Here is a 19062-nt window from a genome sequence, read left to right on the forward strand (position 1 = left end):
TACCTGATTGGAACACATCATTTGCACTCCGTTTAGGTATATATCAATTGCGCCCGGAGCGGCGAATCAATATCCGCGCGGCACTATTTTCTTTCCAATTTTATAGAGACTTAGAAATCTCCGTGCAGCAATTTTCTATCAATGAGTATGGTTAAAAACGCCGTTGAAAATAATCGCACCAGTCACTTGGTAACCGTCATTTTTTTTTTATAATTGTACCGGTAACTTGGTACTCATCAAAGTGTTTAAACTAATAACTGTACAGGTAATTTGATACCCTTCAACGTGTTTTAAATAATTATGCCGGTAACATGGTAGGGCCTACTAGTCAAAGTGTTCAAAATATCTGTACCGGCAACTTTGTTCCCGTCAAAGTGTTCAAAATAATTGTACCGGTGGCGTATACTGGTTTAAGGGTCTGGGCTACCACTGACCCTATTATTACACAAAATATATTTTAAAAACCCTATAATAAAATTCCTTACCTATTTATATATGAATTCCAGACGTCTTGATTGGGACGAAAATACTTTGATGACTTCGTCATTGAAATTACAGTTGGGCCGCTTGCGAAGTTTCTGTAGAAATGGCTTTTCAATGGACATCAGTGCCAAGCCGGATAAACGTTCTTGTGTATGAGTTGATCTACAGTAGGATTTTATTCTCTTCAACGCAGAAAATGTTCTTTCTACCGATGCTGACGTAGCTGGTATTGTCACAATTAATGTTGCCAATTTAAGGACTTCAGGAATAACTTGGTTCAGCTGGTTTTCATATATGGCAGATAATATTTCATGGATAGGTTTGTTCGAAAAATCAAAGACTTCTGCTAAATATATTACACTTAATTCATTTTTCAAACGTACTTCGTCAAAGTGACTGTTATAGGACTGAAATAATTTGTTTAGTGCCTCATTCGGGAAGTTTTCTCTATAAGCAGAAAATTTTTGAGAATCTAGAAGATGTGTGAACTGAAGCTTTCCATAATCAGAAAATCTGTCAGTAATTTCCATGTGCATACGATCTAGTATGCTGTAGTACAGCTGCCTGTATTTCAATTCATCATCTCCTTTTCTTCGCTTTAATGGTGGTTCCATTGTATTGTCTGAAGAATTTTCATTTTCCATATTACTCCATATGGACGGAAACCCACTACGTCTGAACTCGGATATAGTATGTTTTAACTTTGATACCTCTTGCAAGCAGTATGCTATGTCTAGACTTTTTGTCTGAAGAATATTGTAGAGCACATCTGTATGTGCGAACACTCTAGCATAGACTTCAAGAAGAAATATATTCTGAAACTGTGTGAAAAATACAAATATCCTTGAGCCTGCACAATTACATCACCATCCCAGTTTTCTTCAGAGTCATTACAAATGATATTTTCAAAGAAAGCAGTCCGTTTTTCTCTGTATTCCTTTACTGTATTTACAAGCCGAGATGTAAAATTCCATCTAGTTGGTGCTACTTTTGGGAGTTTCTTTTTCATAAATTCCTTGAGTTTTTCTGATCTTTTAGGAGATGATGAGAAAAATGCAGCTAAACCCGACAGTGTTTTGAAAAAAATGCGGCATTCTGGAATGGATAAAGTAGTTTGTTGCAAAACTAAATTGAGAACATAGCTGTAACAATGGACAAATAGTGCTTGAGGATACTTTTCTTGAACTTTTGTTTTTAAACCATTAATATTTCCCGCCATAACTGAAGCACCATCGTATGTCTGTGCAATTAACTTATTGCCGACATTGTATTCTGCTATAACACCTTCCACATGCTGAAACAAAGCAGCAGCAGTTTTGCCCGAACTGACATTTGTGAATCCTATAAACCGTTCTTGAACATTGGCAGTACTGTCGACGTATCTTAAAACAGTGGACAATTGACTCTGATTAGAGCAGTCACTTGTTTCATCAACAACAATGGCCACAAAAGGTGCTTCTTCTATTTCAGATTTTATGTTCTTTATCATAACCCCACTTATAGCAAATATTAAGTCATTCTGAATTGCGGGAGAAGTACCACGGAATACTGTTGAACTCTCAAGATGATTGGCCAGTAAATGGTCAAATTCACTTAAGGAACTTAAATATTCAATATAATTTCCTCTATTGTCTGATTCCACACTCTCATTATGACCCCGAAAAGCCAATTCTTGTTTTCCTGGAAAGCAGACTGCGTTAATAAGACGCAGTAAAATCTCCCGATTTTTTTTTCACAAGAGCATTGTGTTGGTTGATGTGTAGAACTTTTTGCTTATCTAGCTGTAAATCAATTCTTGTCTTCCCAAAGTTTGCAAAGTTCATGCTACTATAAATATGAGCTTTTGATTTGTCGTGTTTTAGGACTGCCGTTCGAAGGGAGTTCATATTAGAAAACCCCTCTTTTGACCACACATTAGTTTCGCGGCTAAATAACAAACATGGCCAGCAAAATAGTTTAGACAGTTTAGAACTACCACACAACCAATTCCACTTACCATATGATGTTGAAGTGAAATGGCGTGTGTACTCACGCTGTTTTTCTTTTACGTCCATGGACAAATTTAACTCAGGAGTTGGTCTTTCCATTTTCACAATTTCAACTTTCTCGTTGTATGTACGACGGTTAAAAGGCACTTTTAATAAACCTTCTATTACACAGTCATTTTCAACACAAACCTCTCCAGAAACTTGTTCTGCCATATTTTTCACAATATCACTTAATTGGGAAATTAAAAACTTAATAATTCACAATTAATATAACTCTTAGACACTCGAACAAATCACAAATTTAAAATACTGCACTGCAAGAACACAATCACATTAATGAGCTAGCATACTAAGCATATTGTTGCTTCGTGCCTTCCAAGAAACCGATCACGAGAGCGGCAACTCACCCGCCTACACTGCACGATGGAAACAGAAGAGAGCGGGGGGGACGGGGAGTTGTGCGACGTGAGCGGGACGGTCACAGGCTACCCTTCGTAGCAGCGGTTTCTCCAGTGATGCCGCCTTGACAACTTGTTTCTTTTCGAGAGCAGAGAGCGCATATAAATCTAACAATTACTTTAATTTTAATTACTGTGGTAAAACTAATACGGTAATACAAAATTATTACATTATGTTATATTATAAACTTTTTCTTTTGTAATTTCCTTGGGCTACCGCCGGTAGCCCCGGTAGTCCGCAAAATACGCCCCTGTAACTTGGTACTCGTCAAAGCGTTCAAAATAATTGTAGCGGTAACTTGGTACTCGTTGACGTGTTCAAAATAATTCTATCGGTACCTTGATATTCGTACAATTGTTAAAAATAGGCCTAATTTACCTGTAACTTGGTATTCGTCAAAGTGTTCGAAATGACTGTAGCTATTTTGGTGCTCGTCAAGGTGTTCAAAATAAATGTACCGGTAACTTAGTTCTCGTCAAAGAGCTTAAAATAACTGTACGGTAACTTGGTATCAGTCGAAGTGTTCAAAAATGAGTTGACTACGCTTAACTTTACTAGAACTACAACTACTACGACTGCATCTACAACTGAAACTACAGCTACAGCTATAACTACTACTATAACTACAACTACCACTACTACTGCTGCTGGAAAAATGTAAAAGCACGTTCCCCGTCCAGAAGCATTCTACGGCAATACACACAGCCCACTATTTTATGGACGAACTCCATCATCGAGCATTCGAAGATACAATTGTCAGTAGGAATGTACGACAGCCTCGATCCCCTCACCCAATCCCTTGTGACCAGGGATTGAAAAAAAAGCACTCGTCTGCTCGTCTGTGGCGAGTGAACATTTTTGACGAGTGAGAAATAAAATCTTATTTTTTAATTCCGAGTCCGCAGTTCGACCATGGTGACTACTGAAATTTTTGCCTGACTGGTGAGCAACCATAAAATTGATCACTTTTAACATCGAATACTTAACACAGTCATTAGACTACACACACTTTACACCATTAAAATGTAGTATATGTTTTATAATATCCGTAAGCCCTAATTTCACGAAATATGTTTTGTGTTTGAAAATTGCTTTCAACCTGAAAGAAAAAAACTGCCTAAATACAAAATTTTTTAAATTGTAAATTTTCAAAATGTTCATTTTGCAATTTTTAACAGACCGTTTTTAGAAAAGTTCTCGCAAGATCTTCATTTTTTTTTTTTTTTTTTTTTTTTTGGCTTGGCGGTAACGTTCATATTAACAAGTCCTAGCTCAAGAGGAAGAAAAAAGATTTTTCGTATATTTGATTAAATTTTTAAAGAATTTTTCACTGAATATTTTTTTTGTTTTTCTCTGCTAAAGCTACAGTTTGTTGGCAATATTAAAAAAAAGGACCATGCAAAATTTCATGAAGTCATTACAAAAATTCTGGAAGATGATTTAAACAGTTTGAAAAACACAATTTTAAAAAATGGGAGATAAACTTAGAGATTGCTGGCTGGTATAGTGTTTGTGTATGCGAATATTTCAATGCATGTAACTTGCTCAAATTCATATATATAATTTCTTTCCATATAAACCTAAAAGTTCATATCAAATTATTACTATGTATAAGAAAAATTAGAAACTGTTTTAACTCTCGAAAGAGTAAGTAACCCCGTAAGCCAGTTCCGTTCCTTTTGGTAAGTTTGAAGGAATCTGTAGAAGTATTCAGAACCTTTGCAACAATGTCAGGAACTGTCTAGGATCCAACGGCAAACACAGTACTCATTCGACAATGAATATCGACTAGAGTGAAAGTAACATCAATAAAAGTGAAAACAGTTGGAATCGGTGAACTTCTGCAAATGTATTGAGTGTTTCTGGAGGTCGAACAGTCCTTCGCCCAATTGTAAGAGACATGGCTAGTACATCAGAGAAGGGTATTACACTGAACTAACAGGATTACTTAAAGCTGGTTAAAGGGAAAAGCCAATTGTACTCTTACGTGACGCTCGACCAAGTCACAAGCACAGGGTAAGCAAGTTGGCTTCATAGTCAGTCTGACATTCGCGATTGGTTTCAAAAAGCTGTTGCAACAAGACGACCATTCACAAGGTGTTATCAGCTGTGCCCAGCTAGCCTGTCAAGATCGCTAACTCAAGAAAAGAAGAGGCCAACCAGCTGTATACAGTAAGAAGTCATTTTCTGAACACAATAAAGTGAGATTGGTGAGTTCACAATAAAGCGAGATTAGTGAATTCACTACACAACAGATCTCCACCACAATACACAAAGGATTTCTGTGATAAACACATAACCTCTGGGAGTAAAATACTAAAAAAATCTAGATTTCTTTTATACAGTTATAGTAAAGGACATCGCATCTGTTTTATTTCATATTCGTACATGTAACAAATATTCCACTATGACTATCATGATCATACTTTTCACAGATTAAACCGATTTCAGTGATTGGTACTGGTTTCTGTTCCTTATGAATAAAGTATCGGATTTCAATTATATATTAAAAGTGTGCGTTATAAATGAATCCCATATATTCGAAATCTATATCCACTTTCACAAATTACAAGATTTTTTTAAGTAACTGGTGACGGATATAGGGGATTTTGAACCTAACAACTATTTTAACAAGTCTTTTCAATGAAATTTAGTGGTTTTTCGAACTAAAAGCCATATAAATAAAATCTCATCCTTGGCACTTTATTGGTGCGCAAAATTGAATTGTAAAGTAGCTAAATGTGTACCTTGTTTTCCATACCTCAGTGAAAACTATAGCATTTCGCTTTACAACTGGGATGTTACAGGCTTACTATTTGGAGCTAGAGGTTGTTTACCAAAATGTACATGTAATATCCTTAAATCCTTTAAAATTCCCATTTATGAGGTGCAGAAGATTGTGATGGAAATTCTGAAGGCCTCTCTTCAAATTCTACACTATCATTTATATGCTGACACACAAATTTTTGTTTTAATGTACAAATCGAATAATTATTTTACTCGTTTCATTTCCCTTCATCTTTTTATGTTTGTTAATTCCGGATCCCAGTGGTCAACCTCACTTGAGGACGGATGATTTTAAATAAATCTTAGTGTATATATATATATATATATATATATATATATATATATATATATATATTTTATTGGGTTATTTTACGACGCTGTATCAACATCTACGTTATTTAGCGTCTGAATGATATGAAGGTGATAATGCCGGTGAAATGAGTCCGGGGTCCAGCACCGAAAGTTACCCAGCATTTGTTCGTATTGGGTTGAGGGAAAACCCCGGTAAAAACCTCAACCAGGTAACTTGCCCCAACCGAGATTCGAACCCGGGCCACCTGGTTTCGCGGCCAGACGCGCTGACCGTTACTCCACGCGTGTGTGTGTGTGTGTGTGTTAAATAAACCATATTTAAATTATATATATAGTGGGTTTTGAATCTAGAGGATTCAAATCATGAACTTATAAACTTCTATTGATAAGATACTCAGAGTCACCATCATCCGCATTGATTAGGTCAAATAACATGTTCCATTATTAGGATCATCTAGGTATTGAAAAGCAATCTTCGCATCTTCTACGTTATCTTCCTACGCTTCTTCCTTGTGGCTTATCTTGTTTCATCCATTCTTTTAATATGTTGTAACCACCTGCTTTTACGCTTTTATTTTTTTAAACAAATATATTATTAATTCTCGGTTTGTAGGTTTCAATCCAGAATAGCAGTTGCTTTCCGGCTAACTAATTTTCGTTTGTCAAATTTACTTATAGCCTTATTTTCCCTATGATAAATCAAAATTGGTGTGGCCATAATATTATATTTTCTTTCCCTTGCACAATTCTGCCTTAATGTTTTCATTGTTCCGCACATCATTCGGAATTCATCAAGTTTTCTATGTCGTCTTCTTTACGGACACAAAAGTTAAAACTAGTAATAAACATTTTCTGGAAAATTTTAAATCTGAAAATTTTCCCTCAAGCTTTTTTTACCTTATTCCCTTTGCTAAGTTTTACTGATATAATTACAAACTATCCTAAAAATTCTTTTGGGCTGAGCAATTCTTTTAGTTTATTGATCTTGTAAAGTTCTGTAACAAAATTATACTGCTACTGATATAATTCTAACTTCCCTGAAATTGCTTCCCTTCCTAAGCAATTTTTTTAAGTTACTGTTTCTGTTGAGTGTTATAATTATAGTAATGTAGCTCTAAAATTTCCTCAAAATTTTGTCCTTCTTAAGCAATTTCTTCAGCTAACTGATTTTGCTGAATTTTATCGTTCTAACAATGTAATAAAATTATCAATTTTCCTTAAAACGTTTCCACTTATTAAATATATTTCGTTTAGCTTACCAATTTTGTTAAGTTTTATAATTATCCTGACATTAATTATACATTTTATTGAAAAATTTCTCCTTTTCAAGCAATTTTTTATACATCTTGACTAGACAACTTTTAACACTATATCACTTCGGAAAACGTATTATGTGTTTTTCTCGTGTTAAATTTACATTACCTCGTTAACATGTTTCGGCCTGTTATCGGCCATCTTCAGAACTGGTTGTTGCTGGTCTTGGCGCCTTTTGTTTGTGCTTCCTGTGGGGGTGTGGTTGTGTAGTGTAGTGGAGTCAAAGAGTGTGTGTTCTGAATTTGAGTTGTGTGTTGAGAATTTCATTTGGATGTGTTTTTGTGTGTCTATATTATTATTAAATTTCCAAGTTTATAGAACCCTATTTTACCCCAAGGTATATTAGGGCTGTAATTAAATCATACATATTGTACCCTTGCACAAATAGTTACATAAAATGTATACATAATTATATCATAAAATACACATATTACATTAAATGTGTATGACAATAAAAATCATATATATTTCGTATTGTTCTAGTGTGTTTAGTTTCTGGCTTTTCGGTTGAATGTGTAGAATTTCCATGTCTATGTTGATGTCTCTGTAGGTGTGGTTAGCATTTGTGATGTGTTCTGCATATGTGGAAGTGTTTTGTAGTTTTGTAATGGCAGTCATGTGTACTTTATAACGTGTTTGAAATTATCTGCCTGTCTGTCCTATGTAGAAGTTGTTGCGGGTGTTGCATTTGAGTGTGTATACGCCTGTGTGGTTGTATTTGTTTATGATATTTGTGTGTTGAGGTGCTTTTGTAGAGCATTATTTAGTTGATTGATTTTATTAAATTTTATAATAATTGTACACATCATATAATATATTTTCCTGAAAGTTTTCCCTTATTAAGCATTTTTGTACGGTCTTTATTCTTAGACAAACTCAACTACAATATGCGACATTACTGTACTAATGTCGTAAAATATTACAATGCCAACTGAATCGTAATCTGTCATAAAATTAATGTTATTAAATGATTTTCCGTGCAATAATATTTGCTGTCATAGCAACTCATTCTTCATAGACCATGATTTCAAACTGCCCATCATTACGAATTGGATAATTACATTTCTTTATTTTATAATGATGTCATACATAAAATAGAGTACTAAAAACACGCTTACAATGGTACACAGTTAATGCATTCGTCAAAATTAGGAAAGCTCTTTTGCTAAACATTGACTTACGCATAAAATTAACATTATAAACTAGTTTCATAGTATAAGTTACTATTAATAATAATATAATACTTTATTGCCAGAACAAAGATACATATTGTTTTTTTATATATATAAACACTCTAGCACCCCCCAGAAAAAAGTAAATTACATACTCGTGCTCAGGGGGCATTCCACATAATGTTGAGACATTTTATTAAAATAACAGAATAAAAAGTAAAAAAAAAAAAAGAAGAAAACACAAATATCACAATAACAGAACTTTAAATTCTCTCTCTAAACAGCAATTTTAATTGATTTTTTAAAATAAGGAACATTAGCAAATTGTGTTTGGGAATTTAACTATTATCATGTTATAAAGCCTTGGGCTGAAGCTGCTACTGTGATTATACGCTGCAGTTGTGGTACATTTAGGTACTCTCAAGCAAGTATCTATTGTTATGATTTTTTATCTTTACATGTTGTTGTGCTTTTACTATGTGACCCAAAAAATGTCACACTTCCAAACCCACAATATTATTTCACCTCACTTGGTAAGGTTGGCTGCTTGACATTTTTACTGTCGCTCACTACTGCCATCGACCTGTTGATGGACCTATGATGTCTCTGTTTCCTTTCCGGTCTTGTAAATGTCCTTCCTCCATCCGTAACTCTTTCCTTCGCCCAAGCAATAAAATGCAAGCAACCGATTTTACCTTCTTGTCGTTCACAACACTGCTGCTACTCTCTTCTGTGTACGTCAGAGGAATACTTCCCAATCTAAAATTTTCTCGCTCATCAGCCGAGATACATCGATAGTAATTCCTTTGGTTCTTCTTTGGTTTTCATTTCTAAATTCTAAAGTTTATTACTGAACATATAGATTTTTCTCTGTCTGGCAACATGGTTTTCCTTCGACCAGAATTATTATTTTCATTACTATTATATGTTTAAACTTACTCTTATTATCTTGACTGTAATTGGGTCTTTGCGTTTAAGTTATCGTATGCACATATACATAGCCCCTTGTTATTCATAGCTGTAGGTTATGTCACTGTTATTAAATGTTTTTTAGAGATGACAGCGATTGCTAATTTATTAGCCGTGCAGTCACTTCCTTGCGCCACCCGGCCCATATATTAGCCTATTTTTTTTCCTTATTATTTTATTGATTTATCCGTTCAAGATTAAAATAATGAGATATAACCTCTGAAACCCAGGATACCCTTTAACACGGTACAGTTCTACATAGAATATCAACAGCAAACGAATGTCACTCCATATATTTTGTTGTTTTTTGCCATTTCAAAATAGGCGTGTTACTCTAGAAAGAATTAAGGCCCATTCAAAATGAAAATTAAACATAACCGTAACATAAACACAGAAGTTTGCGCCCGGGCTACCAAATGGGATCATTCACTATGATTCACTTAAGCATTGACATAAACATTACCGTAAGACGTTAACATGAAAGTTTTCAAACTCCAAATTTTCATGCTTATGCTTACGTGATCTGCAAACAGAACACAATCGTGGAGCGCTGAAGTATACGACAGAATATGAGGAAATGGCGTCGTTATGTTTCCATGGTTACCAAGTATGTTTGCTGTTATGTTTATGTTCCCATCGTGAATGATGGTTATGACTTCTTGATTTTACCGTAACGTTTACATTCTTAAGTTAACGCTTAAGTTATGTTTAATTTTCATTGTGAATGAGCCTTTACTCATTAATGTCTTCTCAATTTTATAGGAAGCTCAGTGAACCAAGATGCCTTTCTCGAAGTTATGAAGAGATGAAAAATTCCACCTTTACCCAGGTTTGAATCTTGATTCTTTCAATTCGTAGTCTGTAGTTCTATGGACAGAGTTAATATGGTTTTCAAATTACTTCAGAAATAATACTTTGGGATAATGTTTATGTTTATACGTATTTAATTAGAATAAAAACTAAACTTATGTGAAGAAAATTAAGTAATTATCAAGTCTGCTAAATTCAGACTTTCCAAAGCAAATGCATGGTATAAGGTGACCCAACTTTGAGCTCTTCTGCGCCCACACAATCACATGATCTCGTGAACCAATCAGTTTTACTTCACTAATATGTGTATACTTGTATTATTTGAATTTCAATAACAAAAATCTAAATCTGAACTAAGAGACGCTCAAATAACCACATCACAGTTCACTGTACAGTATTACATACTATTTTACTTAACAGACTGACTCGCGAGATCACCTAACTTCAATATCAACGTTTTTAATTGGGTCGTTTTCATATCTGGCAGCCAATAAAATAAATTCAGAGCTCTTACAAAGTGAAATAGATTTACCAAAACTCTAAACACGTTATTTTTCACGAAAATACTGAATTCGAGTATTTTTCATGTAATATTAGCCTATTTGAAATCATCGGCATGCGACCCTAATAAAAAAAAATTACGTTTAAGTTTACTCATTTGTAAATAGACCTAGATATACATTACAGTGTTTCATTACAAATGTACATTAAATTTCAAAGATCCCGATGCATTAGTATTGAAATGATCAAGCCAATAATAGAGCGTCAAGGTCGGCTGCTCCCGCCGGGAACACGCGCATCAGACATGCTTGCATGACCAGCGTCATCATAGATTGTAACTTCCCTTTTTTTACGCATGTATTTATTTGTGTATGCCTACGTATTTATTTCCTTACTTATTTTATTCATTTATTTGTATCAAATTGGGTATACTATTGGTGACAGCTGTAAATAATATACAATAACATTGCAATAACTACAGCTACTTAGTAATAAATATGGAGAGTTCGATAACGGTATTACAAATGGAAATGAAAATATTCTGTTATATACCACAAAGGCTTTTCCTTTCAAATAGATTACTGTAATTGATATTTTTACGAAAGCTATTTCCTCCAGTGCTAATAGCCTAATTAAAAACCTCGACTATCTGTTACTTAAACAATTTACATTCAATGTGCAGGCCTATATACAACCCAGATTTCTCACAATTGTTCTCTCGCAGAATTGTGTAATTTTTAAGACAGTAATATATTTATTGAAAAAAATCAAAATTCTAAACCAATGCAAAATCGTTTTCTTACAAAACAGTGAGAGAAAATCTTGTCTTAATAATACAATCTTGACAATCTGTAACTTGCAATATTGGGATGGTTTTATGCGAAAGTTATAGCGACAAAAACAATCAAATCAAATTGATTTCAATTGGATTTAAAAAGTATGAACGTATTAATATCCTTCCGAGTCTATTAACTCAGCTTCGTGATATGTTATTTTGCGCATATTTCTCATTCCTTCAAGAGAAAATAACAATAAAAACAAATAACGTACGAGTTTCTAATCAAGATTTTTATTTTAGTAGATTATTTTACGACGCTTTATCAACATCTCAGGTTATTTAGCGTCTGAATGACATGAAGGTGATAATGCCAGTGAAGTGAGTCCAGGGTCCAGCACCTAAAGTTACCCAGCATTTGCTCATATTGGGTTGAGGGAAAACCCCGGAAAAAACCTCAACCAGGTAACTTGCCCCGATCGGGAATCGAACCCGGGCCACCTGGTTTCGCGGCCAGACGCGCTAGCCGTTATTCCACAGGTGTGGACTCTAATCAAGAAATACCTTCAATTTAACAAAAATAATGTGTTTTTCTTCCCAATAGATTAAAGAAGATTACTGCCGAAGTTGTTCATCATGAAAAAAAGAAAAGGTGGAAACGGCAAACCTGAAGGGAAGACAACTGACAGCCAAGTAGACGACATATCCGACGACGAGAATCAAGGTTTTGGAAACTGGCTGCGATCATCAGAAGGCGTTTCTTATATGAGACTCTTTGTCATTGTCAATTCTTTAGTGGTGTTCTTAACCATGACTTGGCCTCATATTCAAGAAGTTATAGGGATTATTAGTTCTTTCTTCTACGAGTAATAACGCGGTACCAGACTGTAACTGCAACTTGGATCAAAAACGTTGAATACCGTATAAAAATGATTCCATATGCAGGAATTTTTCGGGGAGGGTTTCTAATTGTCATTTTATTATGGTATAGTCTCAGTGTTTGGCGTACAATGGATGAATATTTTAGGGATGAATTTAAAAAATATCTTGAGAAGGAATTTAAACAAAATAAGCATTTGAAGACTGATACGTTTGCCAAATCAAATCAACAAGAGACAAAACAAATTGAATCTCTACCCGATAATACATTTAATCAAAGAATCGGCGATACTTTCAAAAATAGTTACATCAATATTATAAACGACAATAAACCAATGAAGCAAAACAATCCTGAAACTATAAAGCCTTTAAACACTAAATCTCAATTTATCGGTAAAAGTATACAATCACATACATCAAAGCTTGATAATGGGAAAGAAAATCTTTACGAGGAAGAATACTGTCCACTTGTGCCTGACAATCAGTATACTGAAGATAAATGTCAGTAAAGAAAGTGGTAATGCAAGAGAAACTATCAAAAATAAGTTTCGAACGTACACTAATAACAATTTTAGAAACCAATATTAAAGTATTCTAGTGCTTAACATTAATATACAGCTCGATCTGCTTGGGAAGACATAAAAATGATTGGCTATAAAAATTATATTAGGAGTGATACAATACTATTTATGCAACAAGTTGCGAAATGATAGAGTTTTAAGCGTGAGAAGTGAAGGGACAACACGGCGAGTGCTTAAAACGCTAGATTCGCACGTGTTTCATACAAGATTTTTTAGATAGTCTCTTAAGAATTCCTTATGTATTTATATTTTAAAGAGAATAAAATTGTTGATTCGTTCTCTCGCAATGGCGAACTTCTGATATTAAAGACGAAAGAGTATCACATTCGTATGGAAAGAGATAGAGTTCACGGCCTTCGGATATGTAGGAAGCTATGGTGACTGTTTTGCTGGTTGTTACGAAGTTGTTTAAATGGGGTTCTGCTTGCCATGTAATTTTGGAATATACCTACAATATTATTACAACGAAAGTGATAAACATAATTAGGAAAATGAGTGATTCGGAAGTGAATAATGTAGGCACATGTATCAAATCTCCAAATGTTGTAATTTCCAATTTAAATAATTGTGTTGTGAATATTTATAATAAATAAATAGTTATGGTTTCAGTATTTCTAATTAACGTGCTTAAAAGTATATTAGGAACGGAAATTTACTTTTAAGCACGCTAATTTATGGATGCGGAAATCAATGACTTTTCGATACTAAAATGAGAATCGAAAAGTCGTCATTATGAAACAACTGTCTAAAAACAGTTATTTTAATTTCAAATACATATAACGTTAAAACATGGTAGTTCTGTATCATTAGTTTTACGAAGAAGAGAAGTAAGACTTTTCCTTAGCAACGACTGAGAAAACAAAACGCCGTTTACTAAGACAAGTAGCGAAATTTGTGTTGTAGTTTGCAAACGGTGAAAGTGTAACATCAGTTCAACGTTGTTTTAACCATGAATATGAAAACTCCGAATTACAAATCAATAAGGATGGTACCGCACGTCTGAAGAGAGTGGATTACCTACCTCATTGATAAAAACAAGTTCGTGACTAACAGTCGATATTAATTGCTGAAGTCGTGGTTGCCAATTATATAGCGTCCAAATACTCCAGACCTAACGCCACCCGATTTGGGGTTTTGTGAAGAATGATGTTTATGCACCCAGGGATATTGATGCTCTCAAAGCAAAGATTGTCTCAAGTTTTGAAAAAACTACCTTTGCGTTATTGTGATGTACCAAAGTACGTATGATACTTCCGTGCAGGAATTCTGCATTATCATATGATGGATGGGTGGAGCAGAGAAAAATTCTCTCCGGCACCAGGACTCGAACCCGGGTTTTCAGTTCTACGTGCTGACACTGAACCGCCCCATCCATCCTTCATCATATCTCTGCGTTGTTACAGCACACATGGAATAAATAAGCCTCACGATATGAATTGTGTTACGTATGCAATGGTACCTGGTTGAGGTTAATGAACATTCATCCTTCTAGAATGTATTTACAGATTAACTTACTGCAAAACAAAATATAGCAACAGTTCTCATGTTACAGCATTATTACTTTATGTCTTCCCAAACGGGTCACCCTATTTAAATATTGTATAAATGCATCTCAAATAATAAAATGAATTAATCAAACAGAAAATGATTGGAATGCATATTTATTTATAAACTGTGAGGACTTTTGAACACCTGGACTTACTGAAGTTTAAAAAAAAGATCTACATATAAGTAATAATACTGGGTATGAAAGTAGTTGTTTCACTTCGATACATAGCTATAATTACATTTTGATCCACAGTAATTTGATCGAAAAGTATCTGATGCGACCTTTTTGTCTGCATTTTCCTCTCGCAAGTCTTGCAGAGTGGATGACTGAAATTACACTCACCCCCTGCAGAACAATGACCTCCAGCTACTCTATGCAGTGTTACAACATTTTGTATTCTCAAAACTATTGGACGTCTCAAAAAACTTATTTGAAAAACTTGTTCGCATTGACTTCATCTATTACGTCTCTCAATTAATGTAATAGGTTCCCTTCCATCCTGTATATAAACATATATTGTTTTACCAAATGGCAGGTCTTTCACTGCAAACCCAGCATTCTTCAATCTTTCCTATTTTCAGCCTTCCTCTTAGTCTCCGCATATGATCCATTTATCTTAATGTCGTCTATCGTCTAATATCTTCTGCCACGAACTGTTCTCCCATTTACTTTTTTTTTCCAGCATATCCTTCAACAGGCAGTTTCTTCTCAGACAGTGACCCAACCAATTCCTACTTATTTTCCTGATCAGTTTCAGCATCATTTTTTCTTCACCCACTCTTTCCAACACATTCATTTCCCAAAATGCATTCAGTCCATTTTTATGAAAGGACTGAGCTGGTTTTTTTATCCCTAGGTCTATGGACTGAACGAGTTTCAAGTGACATGCACAATAATACAAACTTTTAGACAAGGATTGGCGTTGTTTTGGAAGAAAACAAGCTTAAAATATGGACAGCTCAGAAGCCTACCAGTGGAAGTCACTAAATATCCAGTTCTGAGATATTGGGCTTGAGGGATTCTTTATGACACATTTTTTTCAGGAGTATATTCATTTAAGTCAGTAGTATGACTTTTAACCGGAAGAAAACAGCACAAAAACAATAAATAAAGCGTAATATTTTATGTTTTTTCCTAAAATAATTACATTTATTAATTGATACTTTTGCAAGTATGCATTACGTTACTACAGTTATTGTCACACATGAATAACTTATTATTTAATTTTTAATCTTAACGGGATTTTGGGATAAACAATTAATAAAACCCTCATTTTCTCTTTTTCTTAATTTGATGACTTACACTGATTGACTTCTGAGCTGTCCATATAATGATAAAGGTCTCAAACATAATCATATATATGTATAAATCTTAAAAATGGCCAAATGGACTGAGCGAGTTTTGCAATCACTCAACTGCATATAAAAATGTACTCGTATATCAGTACGTGTAATTTTACAAATTAATTAAAGAAAAGCATTTAAAAGTGCTGGAACCATATTCAGAAAGTATCTTCTCTCAGCATGCTACATTTTTAATCCAAGAGTGTAGCATTATCCAAACCAGAAGGAATGTAATGTATAATGTACATTACAATTTACACAATCTCGTCCACATGTAGGGCCTAAGCCTACATAACATACTACTCCAAAACAAAATTCAATTAAAATACAAAATCTTGCTCTATTACACTGCAATGGAAATTTAAATATCTAATAATAATTGGACATGACATTTTAGTCTAAATATCTGTTTTGTTCTTTAAGCATTAGTACAAAAAAAATGAAATATGTCCATGTTTCATGAAAAACCTAAAAAACCATGATATTTGATAGTGTTTTATAGTATTGGTACCCTAAAATGTGTATTTGGGTCGTTATAGTGTCTAAAATGCCTATTTTCAGATAGTTTAAAAACTGTCAATTTATTAATTTTTGCTACAACAAACTTTACAAGGCACATTCTATGCTATCTATGTTGCTGTTACTGACAATCAACATTTTCAATATTATAAACAGCTGTTTCACAACTTCTCAACTTGTAACATACCAACATACCAGTACTGTCGGTTATGTTTATTACACGACTTAGTGGGCTAGTATGTTGAAGAAAAATCCAAGTCTTCAGTGATGAGGCGTGTGACTCCAGCCATGGATGAGAGAAATGAGTATCTTTCTGATGAAATTTAAATGAAAAATGTAAGTTTAGCCATACCCATTAACCAATGTTTGTACAGAATCTTATTTCTTCGCTTACAAAATGTTACTGATGGATAAAAGCTAAAGCTTGAAAACAGACAATTTTGAAAAAATTATCGTTACAGATTACAAAGCAAATTTATGAATCAAAATGTTCCTGAATGTGCTTTTCTCAGATACAAAGAAAAACATATGAAAATTACATGGTGACAGATTTGGACTGTACTGGTACACAAGAATTCATAGCATCTTCAGTCAAAATTTCTGCAATATACCCCATCATAGCATGGGCATTATGTTGTCTTGCTTTACCATGAAGGATTATGCTGCAATGGCGTGATTTGGACGCTTGCTTTTGATCACATGGCGCAACTTCTCCAATGTCTTACAGTGTTTGTTCCAGAAGTCTTGAAAAGAGGTCCATGATATATGAAGAACAAAGTGAAGGCTTATCCTAGACTCTTTTGGGGAATTGTACTGACATGTGCTTTCAATGCATGCGTCATATCTCATCATCTTTCAAAGTGCTTCAACCTGTCCGAAATAAAGTTCTATGAAGAGATGGAAGGATCAGATATAATATGAAGATATATTAGGCTTCTGATTTCATTAATATTGTTTCTGAGAATTGTTTTCAGTTCTGCTGAATTGAAGACTTGAAGTAAATAAGAATATAAATGCCATATTCAAACACTGAAGGAAAATGAGTTATAAGATAGATTGAAGCCATCTTTGAACACCTAATAAAATGATAAGTATGTTATAGGGCTAAATACATAAATTGTTATTCCAATAAAAACACAATTTTCATGAAAATGGCACTTTTACCCTTTTTCTCCAATTCTTCAATTACTGTAATAGGCCTATAAAGTGAAATAAAACTGTTTTTTATTCGGCCTCAGTTAAGTGTACCATTTCAGTCAATATTGTTTCACATTATAAATTAGTAATCTATTGCCCAGGAACTTAATGTTCTTAATTTATCTTCTAGTACTCGAGAATAATCTTGAATTACCAGTAGGCAAAATTAAAAAGAAATTAGGTCAAGACAGAAAGTCTGAGTAAATATATGCTCAGTTCAGTAATGACCTTTCTCCATGCAATTAAGCTACACTTTGGTCACACGTACAAGGATATTTTTATATGCAATTCTTTCCAGTCTTTGAAACAAATGAACTGGAAACATATTCTTACTGTCATATAAGGTTCGGCTGCCTCATAGGGTACAAGATTCAAGGTTTCTTCAGCATCTTCAGTTTGCCACCAGCATATTTAAGGTTTTTTGTTCAGTCAGCAGTTCAAAGACTGATTGGAAGTTAGTAAGTTAAAAGTTATCAATAATTTAACAGTAAAAGCAGTACCAGTAACAATTTCATGGCACATGAACTGATCACTGATACATAAAGCAACTTATAAGTCATGTGGTCTGGCAAGGAGAGTTGTGCTACACTGTTCCCAATAACTTGTTGCCAATTTATTGCTAGCAAACATTCTCCTCTATTTGTCAATACTGCATCCAGTTCCTCTTCAGCCTGCATTACCTCCTCACTAATCCAGCCTCCTTCTAGCATAGTTCCCATCATTTATACAGTAATTGCTGCCGCATTAAGAAATAAGGGCTGGATAGTAGAAGAAGAAATCTTCTGTATAGCTGAAAGTGGGCCAACAAGACGAGTAGATATTTTAGCGTACAATGCTGACACTAAACAGGGCATCATTGTGGACCCCACGATACGTTTTGAAGTAGAATGTCATCAGTCAGCCGAGGTCCACCTTGAGAAGAAGTCGCTCTATGAGCCTACAGTCAACTATTTCAAGTTGAAATATGCCTTAATTCACGTTGAAGTATTCGGCTTGCTCATAGGTGCTCGAGGGACTATACCAGCTTTTTTCGAAGAATTTCGACGACAGTTTGCTCTGCCAACATCTCTGAGGGATGACACTGTGATAATTGTGTTAAAAAATCTTGCCACATCCTAATTAATCACATGGTGCCACATTAATAGCAATTGTAATTTTTCACGCCCTTTTCTTCGTTTCCCTTCTTTGAAATTTAATATCTATGTTTACATATGTATAATAATTTTTTTGAGGATATACTGAGACCGTAAGGGCTACCCTCAATGGGGGGCAGTTTACTATTATTATTATTATTATTTTTCTGAGAAATTTGTACCAGTGCCATGAGTTATACTCATTACTTTTACACATGTATATTTATATATGTAGGCCTACACATGTGCTGGCCATGCGTGGAACATTCTAGTTTCGATTTAAAAGTGCAA

The 19062-nt window shown here is 34.3% G+C and overlaps 1 protein-coding gene and 1 long non-coding RNA gene across 2 annotated transcripts in view; one reads left to right on the forward strand and one right to left on the reverse strand.

Moving 5' to 3' along the window:
• The window catches only part of LOC138712207 (tyrosine-protein phosphatase non-receptor type 13-like), a 1532948-nt gene that overhangs the window by 1507917 nt on the left and 5969 nt on the right, over positions 1–19062 (reverse strand). The gene's annotated exons all lie outside the window — the stretch shown is intronic.
• Positions 4931–17678, forward strand: LOC138712206 (uncharacterized). Its single transcript, XR_011335669.1, has 3 exons — positions 4931–5102; positions 10247–10313; positions 12175–17678. It is a non-coding gene; the product is annotated as an uncharacterized lncRNA (long non-coding RNA).

This window comes from Periplaneta americana, chromosome 13 (genome assembly GCF_040183065.1).
Source record: "Periplaneta americana isolate PAMFEO1 chromosome 13, P.americana_PAMFEO1_priV1, whole genome shotgun sequence".
Lineage (NCBI taxonomy): Eukaryota > Metazoa > Arthropoda > Insecta > Blattodea > Blattidae > Periplaneta > Periplaneta americana.